The 19,276-nt window shown below is 40.1% G+C and overlaps 1 long non-coding RNA gene across 4 annotated transcripts in view; it reads right to left on the minus strand.

The window, feature by feature from the left end:
* LOC105463502 (uncharacterized) overlaps positions 1-19,276 on the minus strand; it is a 287,881-nt gene that overhangs the window by 88,442 nt on the left and 180,163 nt on the right. The window lies entirely within an intron of this gene.

Consider the following 19,276-nt stretch of genomic DNA (forward strand, 5'->3'; position numbering starts at 1 on the left):
TGGAAACTCCCAAGTTTAATATGTGTTGAAAATTAATACAAAATTAACAGATAGAAAGGTAAGCGGACACCTCAGGGTTCAAACAACATACCTCCCTAACTAACTTCTCTATGCCAGATCAGGCATCTGGGCCACAGGAAGGTTTTGAAGGGTAGAAAAGTAACACTTACTGAGCACCTAGTGCATGCTAGCACCATTATAGAAGATGTTCAGAGATCATTTTGCTTGATCTTCACCATGACCCTGAGGAGTACAGAAATTATTTTACAGATGAAGGACTAAGTCTCTGAAGGATGAAGAACATAATTGCAAGCACTCATTTATATTTCCGATTGTGAACCTTAGGGGACTGTGGACAGCATCTGACAACTGATTCTCATCACAACTCAGATATGTGGAGCTATTTTACACATGAGAAAATTGAGATCCACCAAGGTCAAGTGACTGACTTTGTCATACAATGAGTAAGCAGCAGAGCTGCAATGTGGCCCCAGCCTCCAATTACAACTCCCCACTCAGAGCCTTTGGAAGACACTAAGTGTCTTCTCCCTGTTTGTAATCCCAGTACCTCATACACTGTGCATGGCACATAGGAAATGCTCAAAGTCTACTGACTGAAGCAGGCAAGCCTCTGAAGGGGTCTCACCTAGTTCATTAGCCCATTAGGACAGGTTGATTCCAGTAGAATCAAGCTCCCAACCTTCCTCTTTCTAGGCACCATGCATGTGACTTGTACAAGGGCTGTCTGGATGCAGATTCTGCAGGGGTAGGCCCTTTCTCCAGAACAAGAGAGAACAATTTAGCTCACCTTCAAGTGGCCCAAAAAGTCAATTTACAGCTCTCCAGTCCTGGACTTAACACTGAAATGTCACACACTTTAAATTACAGGACAAGAGCATTTTCACTCTCACAAAATAGCAAAATTAAATCTTTAATGCCAAAAATAAAATAAAACTGTGGAAACAATTTTGAAGCCCACAGAACTTTTGAAAATGTTATTAACAAACTGTGAAATCAGGGAGATAAAAATCAGACACCCTGAGGGGGAACAGCAGGGCCCCCAGTCCAACGCCTTCACCCTGAGTCATGGAGAGACCAGTTTCCACACTGTGGGTCCAGGAAGCGGGGGCTATGGAGCTAATGCATGTCTCCTGCTCCACGCTGGCTCTTAGGGCACCATTTGGAACATGGAATGAGTAAATTCTCCAACATATGAAATTGTTGAGAAGTCGGGTTCATTCTCGCAGTTTCCCTTGGTCGAGTTTCCCTTGGTCCTACCTCTGGGCAGGAATTGGAATTACAGAGCTTATCGCTAGGGCTTCCACAATAATAAATTTAAAATGATTCCCAAGAAAAAAGTACTTGTATGGATTAACTACTGTAGAGCATTCACAAAGAGCAGCGTGGATTACAAAATATTTCCAAAAGATCCTCTTTCTTGTCTAAGAACTTTGCAGTAATGGTGATGTTAACAGGATATCTGTTCTGCTCTTAATCAGAAAAAATTGGAGTCAGTTAACTTTATTGCTCACAGAGATGCTTCCTAAGACTAGAGAGATGATGGAATAACATCTAGAGAAGTGTCTCTACCCCTAACCATGTGGCAGGGTGTTTACCTATCTTAATTCTCTTGCCAGGTTTAAGAGGACTAGCATGTGCGAGTTTGAGGAGGCTATGGCCCTGTGTCCAGGAAACACAGATCTAATACCACCCTGACCCTAGGATTCTCAGGAAAAAAAAACACCACCAAAGTCCCCAAGCAATAGAATAGGGATAAAGGAAAAGGATACAATTCCACGGACATTCATAGCTTTCCTGTAACAGTCTTCCTTGTTCTCCTGACACTGGCTCATAGGAATTTCTGAAGAACCTACTGCAGGCCCTCTGGAATACCACATTTTTCTAGCCCTGCTCCCTGAACACAAGTTGCATAAAACTGCAAGGGTAGTTTTATATTTCTAACCTTAAGTATTAAACCAGGTAGCTACTAGGCCTCCCTAGGGCAGAGTGATCCACTTCCCTTCCCACTTCTGTTAAAAGTCTATTAAAGACCAATAGATAAAGCGCCACAAAAATGCACATTTATTTAACTAATTCATACTTGGCATGGGAATCTGATTTTAACCAACATTACAAGGGAAACATTGGATCATGGGGGCTGGTATGTCTTAGAGAAAGTCATGCAAGCAAGACTTAACCGATTATACATATCTTCACGAATGTTCTCAGGCAATCTTTGCTCAATCATCCTTGAAATCATGCAGTATTTTCTGGAAAATCTCTCTTTCCTCCTTACTCAACCTTGAGGTGATGTAACCATCCTGTGTTAGGGCAGAATTATCAGCTTTAGAAATAGTTTGTCTTACAGGCTTTTTCGGTTGGGAGAAGAGTGGTTGCTGTGCTTGCCTGGCTTTGAGGACCGTCAGTCCTTTCACTGTTCTGCAAATCAACAGTCCCAAAGTGCATTAATGCTTCAAATCAAAATTATCTATATCTGATTTCTCATATTTGCCACCCCAAAAACATCTGAAATGCTGCTGAGTACATTTGACCTTTTCTGGTGCAATTCAAGCTCAATAAATAAAACTCTGCCTCCGGAATCTTTCTTTCTGGAGAAAGAAAGTTGGGATCTCACTCTGTCACAAGCTTTATAATAAAGGTTGTCTCTATATTGATGGTGGAATCAAATTTGGCACAACTACTCTAAAAGATAATCTGGGACTCTGTAGTGTAGTAAAAGCCTGCAAATAATTATATCTGAGGTCACACTTCACTTCAACAACTTATCCTGTGGTAATTAGGAGTGTTCCTAAAGATGCTTACTCCAGCAGTTTTTATGACGGGAAAAATTTGAAATCAGTCCAAAGGTTCATTAATAAGACATTGTTTCAATTAATTATTAATCTTTGTATGATGCATGGATATATATTAAAGGTAAAATCAATAGGATTATCTAATGTACTGGATACACAGTGAGAGACACAGAAAGACTGAAGTTTCGGCCTGAATAACTTTAAAACATGAGAGTGCCACTTACTGAGATAGGAAACGCTGGAGGAGGAGCAGCTGTAGGGGGAATCAAAAGGATGTTTGCCCAAGTACATGATCGTGATCCCAGTTTACACTCAGATGTGCTTACTGACTCTGGGCCAGGCGCAATTGTACTGTTTGACAGTTATATTCACTCATTTAATTATCAGAGTAACTCTTAGAGATAGATTACTATGATTGTATCTGGGATTATGATTTACTTTTTATATCTAAATATTCCAAATATCTAAATATTCCTTTACAGTGAGTATGTGTACTTATATTATAAAGGCAAGTTGAATGCATGTGTGTGTGATCACCCCAGTGACAAATGATGATACATCTACCAATTTTAGTACTCACTGAGTCCCTAGTGATTGCTCAGTCTAGGTTGCCATGAGATTGTTTCACAAGTGTTTTTTTAGATCAGCAGTTTTCGATTTTTTTTTCCTGCCAGGCAAGATGAGTTCATATCCAAGACTCAGTCCCATGGAAATCCCCTGAGTAATATATAGTTCCCTCCTATACCCTAGTTGTAATTAAACCCCCTTTTCCTCTCACTTTTAAAAACACTGGGATGCAAATGAAAGAAATAAAAATATTAAAGGGATAACCTTGAATCTGTTCTAATTGTTTTCATATGAAATTTTACAATTAGATTACTTTATCTATTATACCTAATACATCTGAACACATTATTTGCAACACATCCCAAACAAATGGAGACTCACCAATGGGTCCTTACATCAAGCTGAGATCCTCTGGTTTAGATGATTGTATGAATCAGATTCCTGGATGGTTCTCATTTTTTTTAAGTTGGGATCTCACTCTGTCACCCAGGCTGGAGTGCAGTAGTGCAATCATAGCTCACTACAACCTCAAACTCCTAGGCTCAAGCAATCCTCATGCTTCAGCCTCCCAAAGCCCTGTGATTACAGGCATGAACCACTGCACCCAGCCTGATTTCCTTTTCAACATTTTATAAATGAGAGCCCTTGTTTAGTTCTGTCTTTTCTCTCCAATCACTAGTATTCAACCACAAGTTTGGCTGTTTAGTCCAACAATATTCATCTATGTGAATATATGCAATGAAGTACAGAGAGCTGGAGTGATTATAGCTCCCTACACTAATTAAGGAGACATTTGAGACAGGGGTCCCCCCTAACTACCATGATACTCTCTCTTCTAGAACTTGTGCAACTCTACCTGCCATGAGCATAACAGATTTGCATGGAATTCTGACCATGCTCTGTTGCTATCTGGTATTTTCAGGGTACATAAGTGAGAGATGAAACAATCATATCCAATTTAAAATGAAAAATCAGACTGAGACCTCAGCTCATTATGCTCCTCCGTTAATGCTCAGTAAGCTCCCTGATTCTGGAATTTCACCAAAAGCAGTCACATTCAATTACTATAACTCCCAAATAAATATCTATTTTTATTTTCTTTTGAGAATGTAGAGAGGAATCCCATCATAACATGACTCTTATTAAATAGAACTGGATATGCCTTGGATCAAATTGAGTCTCCTGAATTATGAACATTGGCAATGGAAAGGAATTAGAGATTACATCGTCCAACAGTGTCACTTAATAGATGAGGAAAAAGATTCTCAGAGAAATTGAGTGATCTGCCCAGGACCACACAGAAGCGAGGACCAGAACCTTACACTGAGTACAGGGCTCTTTCCACCCACTAGACTATGTGACCTGCCACTGCCACTGCCGCTGCTGATGGTCTCAGTTGGCCACACAATCATTCCCAGGAGAGGACTAGGGAAACATCCACCACAACTGTACCCTATGCCTCATGTCCCCCATAGCAGCAGGGTTGGGCTGTCCAGGACAGAAGAAAACCCACCAGGCAGCAGAACCAATACCTAGTGCCTCATGGCGAGGGGTCACACGGGCATTTGGCTCTACCCTAGATTCCCAGCTAGAGATTGTGAAAGGAAATTTGGAAGGACTAAAGAAAAAGAAAGAAGAGGCTAGCAAGAAAACAAATGGTGCTCATGGATGTGTAGAAAATTAAGGAAATACAGGTTAGAAGCATTTAAGAATCAAGCCTTTGTCTTTTAAAAGTTACTTTCAATAACAACTATATCAGAGAATTTCTCTCCTTACAAATATTTGCTCAACTTCTAAATAAAATAACGTGTAAATCACAATTATTTTCTTGCCTTACACCTTCTCTTGCACCCCAGCTCCAGTTTCTTCAACAGGTCAGCTAGCCAGAAAACCTCAGCTTGCATAGCAGTCAAGAATCAAAAAGCTTATAATAGGAATGGTTTTAAAAATCTAAACTTGGCAGTGCTATCAGCTCTGCAGTAATCACGAGCAACATGTTATTACCTTTGAGAGTAAATTTAGATGTGGAAATATCATTTAAACTTTATGTCAACCATATAGGATAGCATTTTCCTGCCTATAACTATCTGCCACAAGCTAGTAACCAACCACTGACTTTCATATACACTGTAGAATACTATAAACAGGCTGGGTTTACCTAATCAAATGCTTTTACCCTCTGTTTTGATGACAAGCATGACAGTTCCCAGGTAGCCATCCTTTGGAAAGCCTTCCTTTAGGGGTGACAAGTCAGAATGCCATGTCGGTGACAGGGCTGGCTTCAAAGCTTCAGCCACAGTGGCGTGTCTGCCCTGGAGTTGCATTTCGGATTGTCCCTGCTGGCTCAAATTCCTGGTTAGCTATTCCTTGGACTTACTGATTCAGTAGGATCTGCAAATAATGCTAGTAGGTCACATGCAAAGCAAATCACAGAGAAAACTGCCCCTCTGTTTTAATTACTCATAATGATTGGCCATCTTTCAGGGAACTGGTCATGATCTTCTTCCTGAGGCTGCCATTTGCTCCACCATCTTGGACAGGTTCTTCCTCTCTAAGTCTCCGTTCCCTCATCTGTAAAATAATGCAGGGAGTGAAGAGTATCGCTCCAGTTGTCTCAGGCTCTGACATTCTGCAGATTGGTTTTGGAAAAAAGTTGAAGTAATTGAAAACAACTAGGTGTGAGAATATTACAAGAGACTCTCGTTGGAGTTCAGGGCAGTCCCTTACTAATGATAAGGCAGACGTTGCCTGAGCCAGGGCAAAGAGGTTGTTCATTTAGATGTTTGTATGAGGGTCTGCAATTCTTTGCTGAAGCATTAACACTTAAGTGTACATTTCTGGGCTATCTTTCCCTTGCTGAGTCTTGAGAGCTTTACACATATTTAACCAAGAGCTGGTGTTCCTTCTCAACATGCACTCAGATTATGTTTAATTCCAGGACATATCACACAGTTGACATCCTCCTCAATGAGATTCAGAAAGTGTCAGTTGGCCAGATACAGATTTTATTAATGTGACCTAATTCTTAATATCTCCTCACTGGAGTCCAGCTCTTTTACTGATTTGGAATCCTGATACTTCATAATTTCTGAAGCTCTGCTCACTGTCTGCAGAGTCAGCTGCCTTCATGATTCTCAATTCACCAGGCCTGCAATTGTGAAAGTACCAGCTATGGCCTGTAACACTCCTCTACCCTAGCTTTCCAAATAAGCCTCCAGAAAATATTGCTGAGAGAAAAGGTAATGGCAATGATAAAATAGCTTGCAAAAGCTGCATTCCATCCATAATACTGGATTTATGTGGATACTTTTATAGCAAAATAAAACCATGCCATATTTTATCAGGGAAACTGTGCCATATTTTAATTCTAAGTATATGGATTTATCTTGTATGAAGCAACCCCGATATATTAAAATCTGGCAATATTCAGTTGGTAAATTCTAGAGTAGTTACTTAAAAATATTTTTAAATTACCAATAAAGTTTTATAAAGTAACTAATTAATGGTTATTAATTTTTCCATGAACAGAAGAGTGAAATTAATTTAAACCTCTGCCTGCACTGAAAGCCCCCAAAACAGATCTTAGTAATTTATACAAGTATCTTGTAAAGTATTATAGCTGATGTGATCCAAGCACTATTTTAACTTGTACTGATATTAATTCCTTTAATCCTCAGAACAATCCTATGAGGTAGAGTGGTTAGCATCTCTCTGAGACACTGACAGATGAAATGGTTTGCCAGAATCACCCTCTAATTAAGTGAAAGGACTCAGATTTGCACCAAGGTGACCTGGCACCACACTACATGCTCCTAACCTCATGGCTAAGCCTACATTTTAAAATGATAAATCTGCTTAGTACATTTACAGATGATAGATTTTTAGTTTTTTTTAAAAAATGTTAGTTTTAAAACTAAAGTACTTTAACTTAGCCCAGACTCAGAGCTAGGTCTGTGAGCAGTGCTTCCCATGAGTTTTGAACTAGAGGCATAAATTTGTCTTGAGTCAATCAGTTGCAATGACAGAAACTCAACTCACATTGAAGCAAAACACAGACTTGTTGGAGATATCAAACTGAGATATCGGGGTGGAGTTGGCCTCAAGGACTACAAAGGACTCAAAAATTATTAAAACTCACTCTTACTATCCGTAGTTCTCAGATCTCACTTCCTCTGTCTATTGGCCACATTCTCTTCTATTCCTTTACTGAAGATGGGAAATGAGATGAGGGGCTAGGATGAGGGAGAAACAAAAGAGCAGTTGCCCAGGTCCCCCAGGACTCATGAGCAGAACGATCATCTGTACTGTCTGCTGCAGACTTCTACTACAGAGAAATCAATTGATTCCTATCTAGTTTAAGCTGCTGACATTTGGGGCCTCTATGACCTACAGCCAAACCAAATCTTACCTAAGTCTAGAAATAAAGTAATATTTAAGCATGCCAGCATATAAGGAACTGAAGTGAGGAACCGGGGGATGCTCACTCAGTGAGAGAATGGAGAGGTAAGAATTTGTTGTTGCACTTTCATGGCGAGGACCACCCTAGGGCCAAGCACCTGCTGGGTATCTGGACACACTAACTGGTTTCAACCCCCAGCATCGACTCTGAATTCTCCATAGCTATGACCATTTCACAACTGAAAGAACAGAGTCAGGTGACTTAAGTCTTTTTTCTAAGGTCACACAGCTAGGAAGAGAGAGAGGTAGGATTTGAGCCCACGTGAAGCTCTCTCTCTACTATGCAGCCTGCCTCCTTGGCCTCCTGATCCAGGGGCTTTATTGTGCGTGAAAACATAATGCAAAAGGTAGTTATTTCACCCACAGGTTAAACACAGAAGATGCCTCAATACCAAGCTTGCCAATCTATTGAAAACCTCATTTGTTTCAAGTTCCTTTACACCCAGCTTTAGGAACACGTGCATAGCATCTCTCAAGCTTCTCCTCCACTGTGGGCTGCTTCACTGCAAGACAGTCCCCATTCCTTTGGGTTAGGGGAGAAGGCAGTTTCACTTTGGGAAATATCCTAACAGATAAATTAAATTCAGAGATGAAATCTTTCTTCCCTGACTGCAGAGCACATTAGCAACAGAGTCAAGCCCAGATCTTGTCGCCCCAGGTTTGCTTCCTTGTAAGGCTTATTTCCACTCCAAAAGTCCTCTCGCCCTGCAGAAATCTTGCGAGAGTTCAACGCCAGAGCTTGGTCAACCGCTATTATGGAGCTGACAGATTCTTGGCTCTTCCAAGTTTTTTTTTCTTTTTTTTTTTTTCAAATGAATAAGTAGGTCTAATTAGGTTTATTATAGGAACAAAAGTTCTTCTGGAAAGTTAATTCTTTAAAATTGTTGAAATGAAAAATAATACCTCTTCCCACCCTTCAGAGTCCTCTCTGATTTAGGCAGATGAAAACACTAGCATTTCTAAACCCAAGGCTCTATTTGGGATGTGGAATATAAAGTGCCTTTTCTAGCCATTGTGACAGGAAAGGAATGTACAGGTTTCTCAAAAGAAGATTGCAGGACCCATGCTGATCTAATTTATTTATCTTCCTGCCAGGAAAAAAAAAAGAAAAAAAAACCCTCATGGATGTGGCACTTATTCAATGATTATTTGATATTTTAGATATTCAGGGTATATTTGGAAATATTTTTAAATTGAGTTTTAAAACTTCTATAAAGACAAAATATACTCCTTTCCAGTCTTAACTTCTGGACAGCCACATTGAAAAGTACTCCTCACATGCAGAAAGAGATTAATGATTAGAAGACAACACATGGAAATATGACAATTATTAAGTCCATGGACAGATTATAATGTTAGTCAAGAATGACTCATGGGATTGTATCTGGCTTTGGGTTTGCATGTTAGCAATAATCATTTGGAATAGCTCCTTTAGCAAACCAGTCACCTCATTTTGCTCTTTCTTTACCTCAAAGGAGGGGAACAATGAAAGAGGATCCTTGCCTGGAGTGCATGAGCACACTCAAGCCAATGTGTGCTACGCGGAGGAGAGGCGGGGGTGTATGGCGATAACTGAGGCGCTGAACAAAAGGAAAAAGTCCTTCGTGTCAGAAATCTGCTTTGTAGGAGTTCAGTGGTTTTTAAAGGGTCTTGTGCAGAGCTTCTCAAATGTGAATCCATGTAGGAGAGACATTACTTTTAAAAATTCTGTAAGTAAATAAATTATTTATTAATAAGCAAGCGTATTAGTGTTTCATCAGTTCTAGGGATGGGCTCTGTTTATCTCAATATCCCACTGCTGTATTAGCTTCCTAGGGCAGTAATTACTACAAATGTGGTAGCTTAGCACCATAAAAATGTATGCCCTTACAGTTCCAGGGGCCAGAAGTCTGAAGTGAAAGCGTCATCAGGGTTGGTTCCTTCTGGAGGCTCTGAGGGAGGACCTGCTTCCCGCCTCTCCTCCAGCATCTGGTGGCTGCCCACAGTTCTTGGTGCTTCTGAGCTTGTAAATGCATCAGTCCAACCTCTGCTTTCTTCTTCTCGTGGCCTTCCTCTCTGTGTCTCTGTATGTCTCTTCCTTTTCTCTTATGAGGATACCCATCATTGAATTTAGTGCCCTTCCTCATCCAGGATTTGATCTCTAGATCCTTGCCTTAATCACAATGGCAAAAATTCTTACTCCAAATAAGGTCACCTTCACAGTTCTGGTTTCACATTCTTTTTTGCGGGGGGGGGAAATATTTAACCCACTACAGTAGCAATGGTGTCAGTCCCTGGAAACTCCTAGGTTCATAGTCTTGGCTTCATGTCTAAGCTCTCTCTTTTTCTCTTTCCTTTGTTTCACTTTCTACTTCTCTTCCCCTCTAACACACACAAAACAGAGTTTGTAACTTGATTACTCCTCCTCCATTGCAGTGCTTGACAAACTAGAGTAAGATATAGACACCAATAAAAATAAACACTTTCACAGACTCTGGTTGAATTTAACTATCTTAATTTCATTTCAATGTGCACAATGTAGAACTAGGTTTAAAGTTCTTAAGCATGAAGTTCTTATGCAATTGTAAAACAAAAACAAATCTATGAACTAAAACAATGAAAGTATAAAACCAATAAAATTTAAATGTATTCATTCCAAAAGGTTTTTATTGAGTATCTATTATGTACCAGATACTGTCGAAAGTGCTAGAGATACAGTGATAAAACAGACAAAAGTAGCTGACCGCATGGATTACACTTACACACTTCAATATATTGGTAATTCCGAAAGAACCAGGTAATATTAACATGCCCAAACCAAACACAATGCACAATGGACTCTCTGAAACTAACTGCTACTAACCAACGTCATTTGAGTTCAGCCTATCTATGCCACCATTTACCACATGATAACCCAATTCTACAACCTTTTGTCTGTATTCCAGTAACTGCAAACATTTCCTCCATATAATCAACTATAATATCATATGGTACAATCACATCATTTACATATTAAACTCACCATTTTATTTTCTCATTCAGCTTCAACATTTTAACAACAGATCACTCTGCCACACCATCCCATTTTCTTGCAAACCAAATCAACAAGTCCATATATCAAATAACCAAGGAACCAAAATCTTGCTCTATGAAAGGTCCTTCTGAGGGCAAATTTCATGGCAAAGGAGAAATTATGCCTTTGGAACCAATTTTTAAAATTTGACCTGCACACTCTGGCATTTTTTTTTTTTTTTTGCATGTCCTGGTTTATAGCTTCATCAGGATTCCCTATATTTCTAGAGCCTTAATTCCAAAAGCACACAAGGATGGAAAACACTGCTCCACCCCAATATTTCATATACTCATCCCCTTATTTTTTCTTTCCAGCATTTGGAAGAAACAATGGGATATGTAAAATATATTTGCCAAATTTCAACTGAACATTTTAGCACTTGCTTAGCTGTTACCTGCCAAAATAACGAATATCCCAGAAGCACCACAACACATCTTATCAGAGAAAGACAGAAAGCCAGAGACAAGGGGGTTGTAGGGAAACTGCTGTTATTTTGTAGTGACCATTTATGGTCATTCATACCTCCTTGATGCCTTATGCTGCCGGGACACGTAAATCCCAGGCATCCACAGGAGCAAATGCACCAGAGCTCATCATTGTTACATAAATAGTTTAAAATACATATTTTAAAGTCATTTAGGACAATTTTGTTCTTTGAGCATCGCTAGTGTTTAGACTCCTGGGTAAACAGTCATCTGCTGAACAGCGGCAGCCAAGGAATGGTTACTGTGATTTTGACTTTAGGAGCAACCAACCCAATGACAACCAGACGTGCCTAACAGCACATTAAAAGTTAAATGCTGTCATTTTGGCAATTACATGGTGCCAATTCTCAACTACAAATTCGAAGAAAATACAGCATCTAAATCATACAGCAGGGTTAGTTATAATATGGTTTATTCAGATGATCAAAAAGAAAAGCAGCCTTTTCAAAATCTTAGGGAGCACTTGCTGGGCCTTGAGAATGTATCTATAGATCCTGATTGGGAAACACAGATCCATACATGTGTTAGACTTCCTTTGTCCGTTCCTGGTGTCCTAGCTATGGCCTCTCTAGACCTCTTATCCTTGGCTCACGGTCACATCTCTCTTTGCCTTTGTCTCCATCTACTCCAACCCATCTCCTACGCAGTAGCCTGAGTGATTGCCATCAGTTCAACCTACATTTTTTGAGACCTACCATGTACCAAATGCTATGCAAAGTTCTAGGGATACCAAAGTGACAGATATATGATTTCTGCATGGAGTTGACTCTTAAGCAAGACAAGTTTTAACTGCACGGGTCCATTTATACACGGATGTTTTTTAATAAAAGTTACACCGGGAGTGCCTGCCTCTCCTGTCTCCACTTCCACCTCCTCCATCTCCCCACCTCTGCCACCCCTGAGACAGCAAAATAAAAATAAAAAATTCTCCTACTCCTCAGTCTACTCAACATAAATGATGAGGATAAAGAAACTTACCATGATCCTCTCTCACTTAGTGAATAGTAAATGTGTTTTACCTTTCTTATGATTTTAATAACATTTTCTTTTCTTCAGCTTACTTTATGGTAAGGATCCAATAAATAATACATATAACATACTAAATACGTGTTAATCCACTGTTCACGTTATTAGTAAGGCTTCTGGTCAATAGTAGGCTATTAGTAGTTCAGTTCTGGGGGAGTCAAAAGTTATCCATGAATTGTTTACTGTGTGGGGGGGTCAGTACCCCTAACACTGGTGGTGTTCAAGGTTCAGCTGTATAAGGAACTCACAAACATGCATTCTTAAGGGGGTCTCTTTTTCAACAAGTCATTATCTCTTTCCCTCCTTCAAAGCATTCTTCAAAATGTTTACTTTACTCATAGTCTTCCCAGACTCCTCTCTTCAGAGCCTCCTCTCAAAAACACCTTCAGAACTCACCTAGCCATGAAGTAGACCCCATTCTCTCAGTGTTCACATGTAAGTTCATATTTTTACATACACATTTTTGTCAGTTTGTGCTCCCCTTTCTTCAGACTGTGAGCTCCTCCAAAATCATAACTTTTATTCACAGCTTCATTCTTTAAATGAATATATCCTAGTACCAACCACTGTGCCCCAGGAAGCAAACATCTTCTGTTCTTTGTCAACAAGAGTGAGTCCTTTGTTACCCAATTCAATCTGAAAAGTAACCTCAGACAGTTTCAAAGGGTTAAGTTCTTTGCTCCTTGAGCATACAGCATTTGAGACAAGTCCAGGTAAAACTTGAACCAGAGTCTGGAATTTCAAAAGCCAGCCAATCTACAGAGCTAGGCTGGGCCTTCTGTGCACCTGAACCACCAGGCTTCTTGATCTAAGTCAGCCCTACAGAGCCCCCTGCTCTCCCAGAGTCTGAATTGAGGATTCAGTGCACAGAAGTTTGTTTGTTTCCTTTTACAATTTGTTCAACCTTCCCTAGGAGCCCCAACCTAAGTCACATCCTTCCTTAGTTCTGCTTGGCTCCTACTGTTCGCATTTTGTCATCTAGCAGGAAAAACGGGCCAAGGTTTATATCATGACTGCCCAGAGTGATTCAAAAGATTTGTAACACTCACAATGTCCAGAAGACTAACAAGTCAAGACCACCTGAATTGCATAACAAAGTAATGCATAAAATAACCCATGAGCTTCTAGCAGCAGAATTTGCAATAACAGAGAGAAAGAGCAAACGAGATGTGGAAACACTCACTTTAGTTCACTACATTCTAGAAATCATTCTCTAAGATTCCGGTGATGGAGCAGAAACATTGCCTACATTCACTTGCACACACATACGCACACACAATAATAGCAGCAAAAGCTAAGAACTCTTCAGATAATAGCTCACTTAATCCTCATCATAACCCTATGGAGGTAGGTATTATTATTACTTGCTTTTTTGATAGGCATGGAGATTTTGTCACCAAGATCCCACTCCAAAAAAGGACTCACTTCTCAGCTGCTGGGGAGAGTGGTCAGCAGGTAGCCTCCAGCTCCTTCAGCGTCTGTCTCAACTGCAGAGCTGTCCTATCCAGAGTCATGTTCTTCACACAGGAACCCTGTGTCAGCAGAATGAGTTGGGGAAAGAAAGACCTGGCCACAGAAGCCTGACCTGGGGTAACACTGATGGACAATATTCACTCCAGGACTCCCCACTGAGCTATTCCCTATACTGTCAGGCCTGAATCACTGTTTGAATTCTCCCTCTGCCCTATTCCCTTCCTCCCTTTTCCTTTTACAGGTCCTGATCTCTAATCAATGCCCTGCACACCAAACTCCATCTTTTCATCTGCTTCCACACAGCCCAGCCTGGAACATGCATTTTACCCACAAAAACGTTGAAGAACAGGGTTACATAACCAGTAGTATCAGGAGCCAGATTCTAACCAGGTAGTCTAGTTCCCGATTCCATACGTTTTAGATATTTTGCTAGTCTACCTTACAATATGTGAGAGACTTTAGGTTCTTCCCATCCAAAATTTCAAGTAGCCTTAAATCCTTCTGTTTCAGGGCTGTGAACAAGAACTGAGGACATCTCTACTGCCTCTTCCACTGTCTGTATTAAAGTTGTTCCACTTGGATTGACTACCAGATAGCCCTGTGGGTTTTCTTTGAAGAGTCATCTCAGTGGCTCCACTAACTCAGAGAAGATATGCCGCCACAGTTGTGAAACCAACTACTCACTGAATTAGAAAACCAAGGAATAATCAAGAACTAGTCTTGCAAAGATCACTCAGTGAGCATCAATAAGGAATATACAAAAACAAAGTGAATGGCAGGGTGTATGGGGAAGTTTTCAGAATACTATTACTTTCATTTTTTTCACCTTGGATAAAAGAGAAGTAAAAATTATATTCTATATATTTAGGTCCAGAACAGGATACGTTTATGTGTGTGAAAATACATTAGAAATTAACAAAATTTACTGTAAAAATGTTTTTTCATTGGTGTTGCTAAATTCGCTTTTCTGAATAAGCTAAAGCTTATTTTGAGCAGAGGTAGGGTGAGGGTGTCTAATTATTATCTCAATAATAACAATAGACAAAATAATAGACAAGAGACGATAACAATATTATTGTCTCAGTATGTCTCTTATTGAGACAATAATAATTGGACTCCCTCGCTCTACCTCCACTCAAAATAAGCCAATGAGAGCTAAGATATCACTTTCCATATGGCAGTCTTAGGAGAGAAGGACCAGTGAAAAGCTGAGCCCAGTAAAAATGAAAGGAACAAAGGGTAACTGCACTAAGTGCAGAAGCACTCCCAGTAAAGGAACCCAGCCCTGCTCGTGGGGAGCTGCCACCATGAGTGTAATGGAGTGTCCTTGTGGTGTGCTGAGACCCACTTCAGATCCATTTACCTTCCCTCAGAGAAATGGACCAACCACAAAATAGGTACCACCCAAGTTGTAGTCCAGTAGGGACCATGCATATTCCAATCGATCACCTAACACATACATCCTAAAAAGAAACACCTGGACTGTGAGAACATTGAGAACTGGTACTGGAAAAGACTAAGGGTATGTTTTGCAGGATGGGAGGGGAACGGGAGGAGTTGGGTCTGGTGTCCCACTGCCATAATGCCCAGACAGCCATGAATACACCTATTTTCCTTTTCAGGGGCCTTGTGGTAAATGCCCCATATGATCATACCAGGTGAACGAGCTAAGGAGAATTGTTCACAATCTGTGTCCTGATACACAAACTCCTCAGCTAACTCAGAGGAGATATGCTGCCACAGTTGTGAAGTCAACTACTTGCCCAATTAGAAAACCATGGAACAATCCGGAACTAATATTTCCAAGATCACTCAATGAGGCTACAGTTGTCCTCCTTCTAAACAATCACACGACTTCACCCTTGCCTTTCATTGGCCTTTTCTCCTTCTGCCTCCTCCTTCAGTTGTGTGTGTGTTCTCACTCTTCTGACAGTCTTTGAGTGAAAAATGAAAAATAACTGTTTTCTTTTTCGGTTTTTTTTTGTTTGTTTTTTGTTTTTTTGTTTTTGGTTTTTTTTTTCTTTTGTTTTGTTTTGTGAGACTGAGTCTAGCTCTGTCACCAGGCTGGAGTGCAGTGGCGCAATCTCAGTTCACTGCAACCTCCGCCTCTCAGGTTCAAGCAATTGTCCTGCCTCAGCCTCCCAAGTAGCTGGAATGACAGACAAGCGCTGCCACACCCAGCTAATTTTTGTATTTTTAGTAGAGGCGGGGTTTCACCATGTTGGCCAGGACCTCGTGATCTGCCCACCTTGGCCTCCCAAAGTGCTGGGATTACAGGTATGAGCCACCAGGCCCGGCCAAAAAATAACTGTTTTCTAAGTTTTTTCTCATACCACTTCTAAGGTAGCTCTGGAGATAAAACAGAGGTGATATTCTAGAAACATATGGTGGCCATTTTTGTGATCTGTCTTAAAGTGGGGCATTGTCTTTATAAACAAAATGACCCCTTAAACACTTATGGTGCCTTTGAGGTTCAAATGAAGGTAATAAATGCCCCTGGGTGTGACTCTGAACAATAGGCCACGAGGATCATGAACATCAGTACAGAGGCTGGGTAATGCCTCTTTTATTGTTTGGTATTGCCTGAATTACATTTATCAGTATTGTACCAACTCCACACTAGATGTTCTGCATACATTGTCTCGTTTGACTCTCACCACTGCTGTGAATGCCACCGCTAGATTTCCCCACACAGTCTGGCCTTCTGTCCAGCTCTCTGCCTGGGATTCCTTCCTCTCCACTTGTCTAGGCTAAAGCTTCAAGGCCCAACTCACATCTCCCTCTTCCATGTAGCTGTACCCACTTCTCCTCACCTTGAGTGATCTCTCCTGTGAAACTCCGCAAGCCTTACATGCTATGGCACTAATTTGACACCTTGTCTTAGTCTCCTCCTTATCTGTACATCTTGACTCTCCAACTAAAATGAAGGCCTCTTTGGCACAGGAATCAGTGTCCTTCATATATATTCCTGCTTATCATATTTTTAGAAATTTAGCCAGGCATGGTGGCTGTCATCTGTAACCCTAGCTACTCAAGATGCTGAGGAGGGAGGATTGCTTGAGGTCAGGAGTTTGAGACCAGCCTGAGTAATATAGTGAGACTCTATCTCTAAAAAAAAATTGTAATAGAAATTTAAGAAATACAAAAAGTCCAGAGAACAACAGTCATTTCACTCAGAATTAACGACTGTCCCTATTTCAAGTTATTGCTTCTAGACTCACCACCAACCCCTCCATTCCCCTCCTCATGGACCAGAAAGCCCTACTTTCATGAAGTTGATATGGCTTTTACAAACACCCATATGTGATATGAACATTATATGGCGTTTTAAGTATGGAAATTTAAATTTTACACAGGGGGCATCATATTCTACTATTGTTCTGAACCTTGTTTTTTCCACTCAACATTATAATTTTTCCACTACTAATTAATTGCATTCTTAGGACACATACCAAACACCCAAAAAGGATTTTGATAATGATGACAATGTGGAAAGACACCAAGCAAGGAGTGTAGTTACAAATTCATTTGTAATGTTTTCATGAGCTTAAGAGTTCATTAAGAGCTCATAGCTAGATATATATTTTTTCGTTCCAGGTTCTCAACTTCCTAGTTCTGAGACCTAAGGCAAGTCACCTCACTGGTCTGTCTCTCAGTTTTCTCAGCTATAAAATGAAGGATAATACCAGTAGCTAATTTACATAGTGAGAAGTAAATTAACTAATGCATTTCAAGTTCTTAGAATAGTGCCTGACACATAATAAGCACTCAAATCATTATTATATTTAATAGTAATCATAATTAATATTATTATTATGACTCTAAAGACATAAGCAGGAGAAAATTTGAATGATATGAATTTTGAACCTTAACAAAGTAGATAAGAGAAAGGGTTCACTGGGAAATGCATTACATTATCAATAGTAATTAATTTTATCTTTAGTATTTTCCCAGAAAGCCTGACTCTTAGAGTCAAGGCATTTTGCTTTTTTATCCAGTTAGCTTTAGGCCTGTGGCCAATCAGTTGTCAATCATTTTAACCTCTAAACCTAACTCCATAGAACAGAATATTCTCAGAGCAATCTGAAAAGTGAATTTGTTGGCTGCAATTATACTGCAGTTTTTCAGCCTGCACTTTACAGAGTTCTTAGCTGGTAAGGAGAAATCCCCTCTAAAACCACTGTGACAAAGTTATTTTAGAGCTTCAGTAGTTTTTCTTTCTTTAAGCCAGGTTTTTTTTTTTAATGTTACTTTTACACTCTCTCTATTTATTTATTTTGGCCTCGGTGGACTAGACCACAGCTAAAACTTTATGGACCTAATAAAATTCCCAACATTCTCAGACACGGGTCGTGATGTTTGTGCACTGGGCAGAAAACAAAGGTGCTTTATGAAGAGAATGGGCACGCTCAGAGATCAATGAACTGAGGTCAGGCACTCAGGATTGGGCTGCAGCTGAACTGTGGCACAGGCAGTGTAGGCCCTGGGTGTGTCCTTCACTTGCAAACTTCCTCTCCTCTATCTTCTTTTCCAGACAAGTGACACAGTGCTCTCACGCTGTCCCTAGATTACCAGAACCTCCAACCAGGATACTGCTGAGGGCTTGTCCTCCCCAGAATAAACTTTCCATCTTAACCTGCATGCATGGAACTTTCCATCTAAATCTCACATTCATGCCTTCAAAAATTATCTCTCCTGTGCTTCCCTCCCTCATAGGCTTTCTTTAGGTGAGAGTTGGTTAGTCTGATAAAGTCAGTTCATTTGTTTTCTCTACCTTGTAGGAAAGTCCTTTTAACAGAGGCTTTCTGGAGCCAACATCTCAGTCCAAAGCTGTGGTTCTATTGTTGAGGAAGTAGGTAGAGCTTAAGGAAATCTTGAAATTATACCACATCGGAGGCTGTCTCATTTACCCACCTACAGGACTAGCTTCCAAAACTTGTGGGTTATACAACACTGCATTTTGCTGCAGCTGTGCACGAGTCATCAGACAGCATAATTTCATCTTGCATTTCGTTATGTGCTTTATAATCTTTCAATATACTTTTTTCTCACTTGATCCTCATGATACCTCTTCCTCGTTAGGTAAAACAAATCTGCCTTCTGATTAGTTTTCTATTTCCTGTCCCAAACAGAAGGTGTCTTACCAAAACGACTGGATGATATTGTTCACTTAAGGGGCTACATTATATCAGCTGATAAACACAAACCTCCTTTAGATGAGTAAAGTGGGAAATAAGTAAGCAGTGGTTCTTAGTCACTTGTAAGGGATTAATCATTTTAATAATTCAGGTAAGAATGACTATTCCTGAAAGAAAATTTCAATCCTCAAATAGTCAGTGAATATGGCCTTTCCATCTATTAAAATCTGAAAACTCAGTGGGAATCTATTAAAAGATTAATTA

Source organism: Macaca nemestrina, chromosome 3 (genome assembly GCF_043159975.1).
Source record: "Macaca nemestrina isolate mMacNem1 chromosome 3, mMacNem.hap1, whole genome shotgun sequence".
NCBI classification, from domain to species: domain Eukaryota; kingdom Metazoa; phylum Chordata; class Mammalia; order Primates; family Cercopithecidae; genus Macaca; species Macaca nemestrina.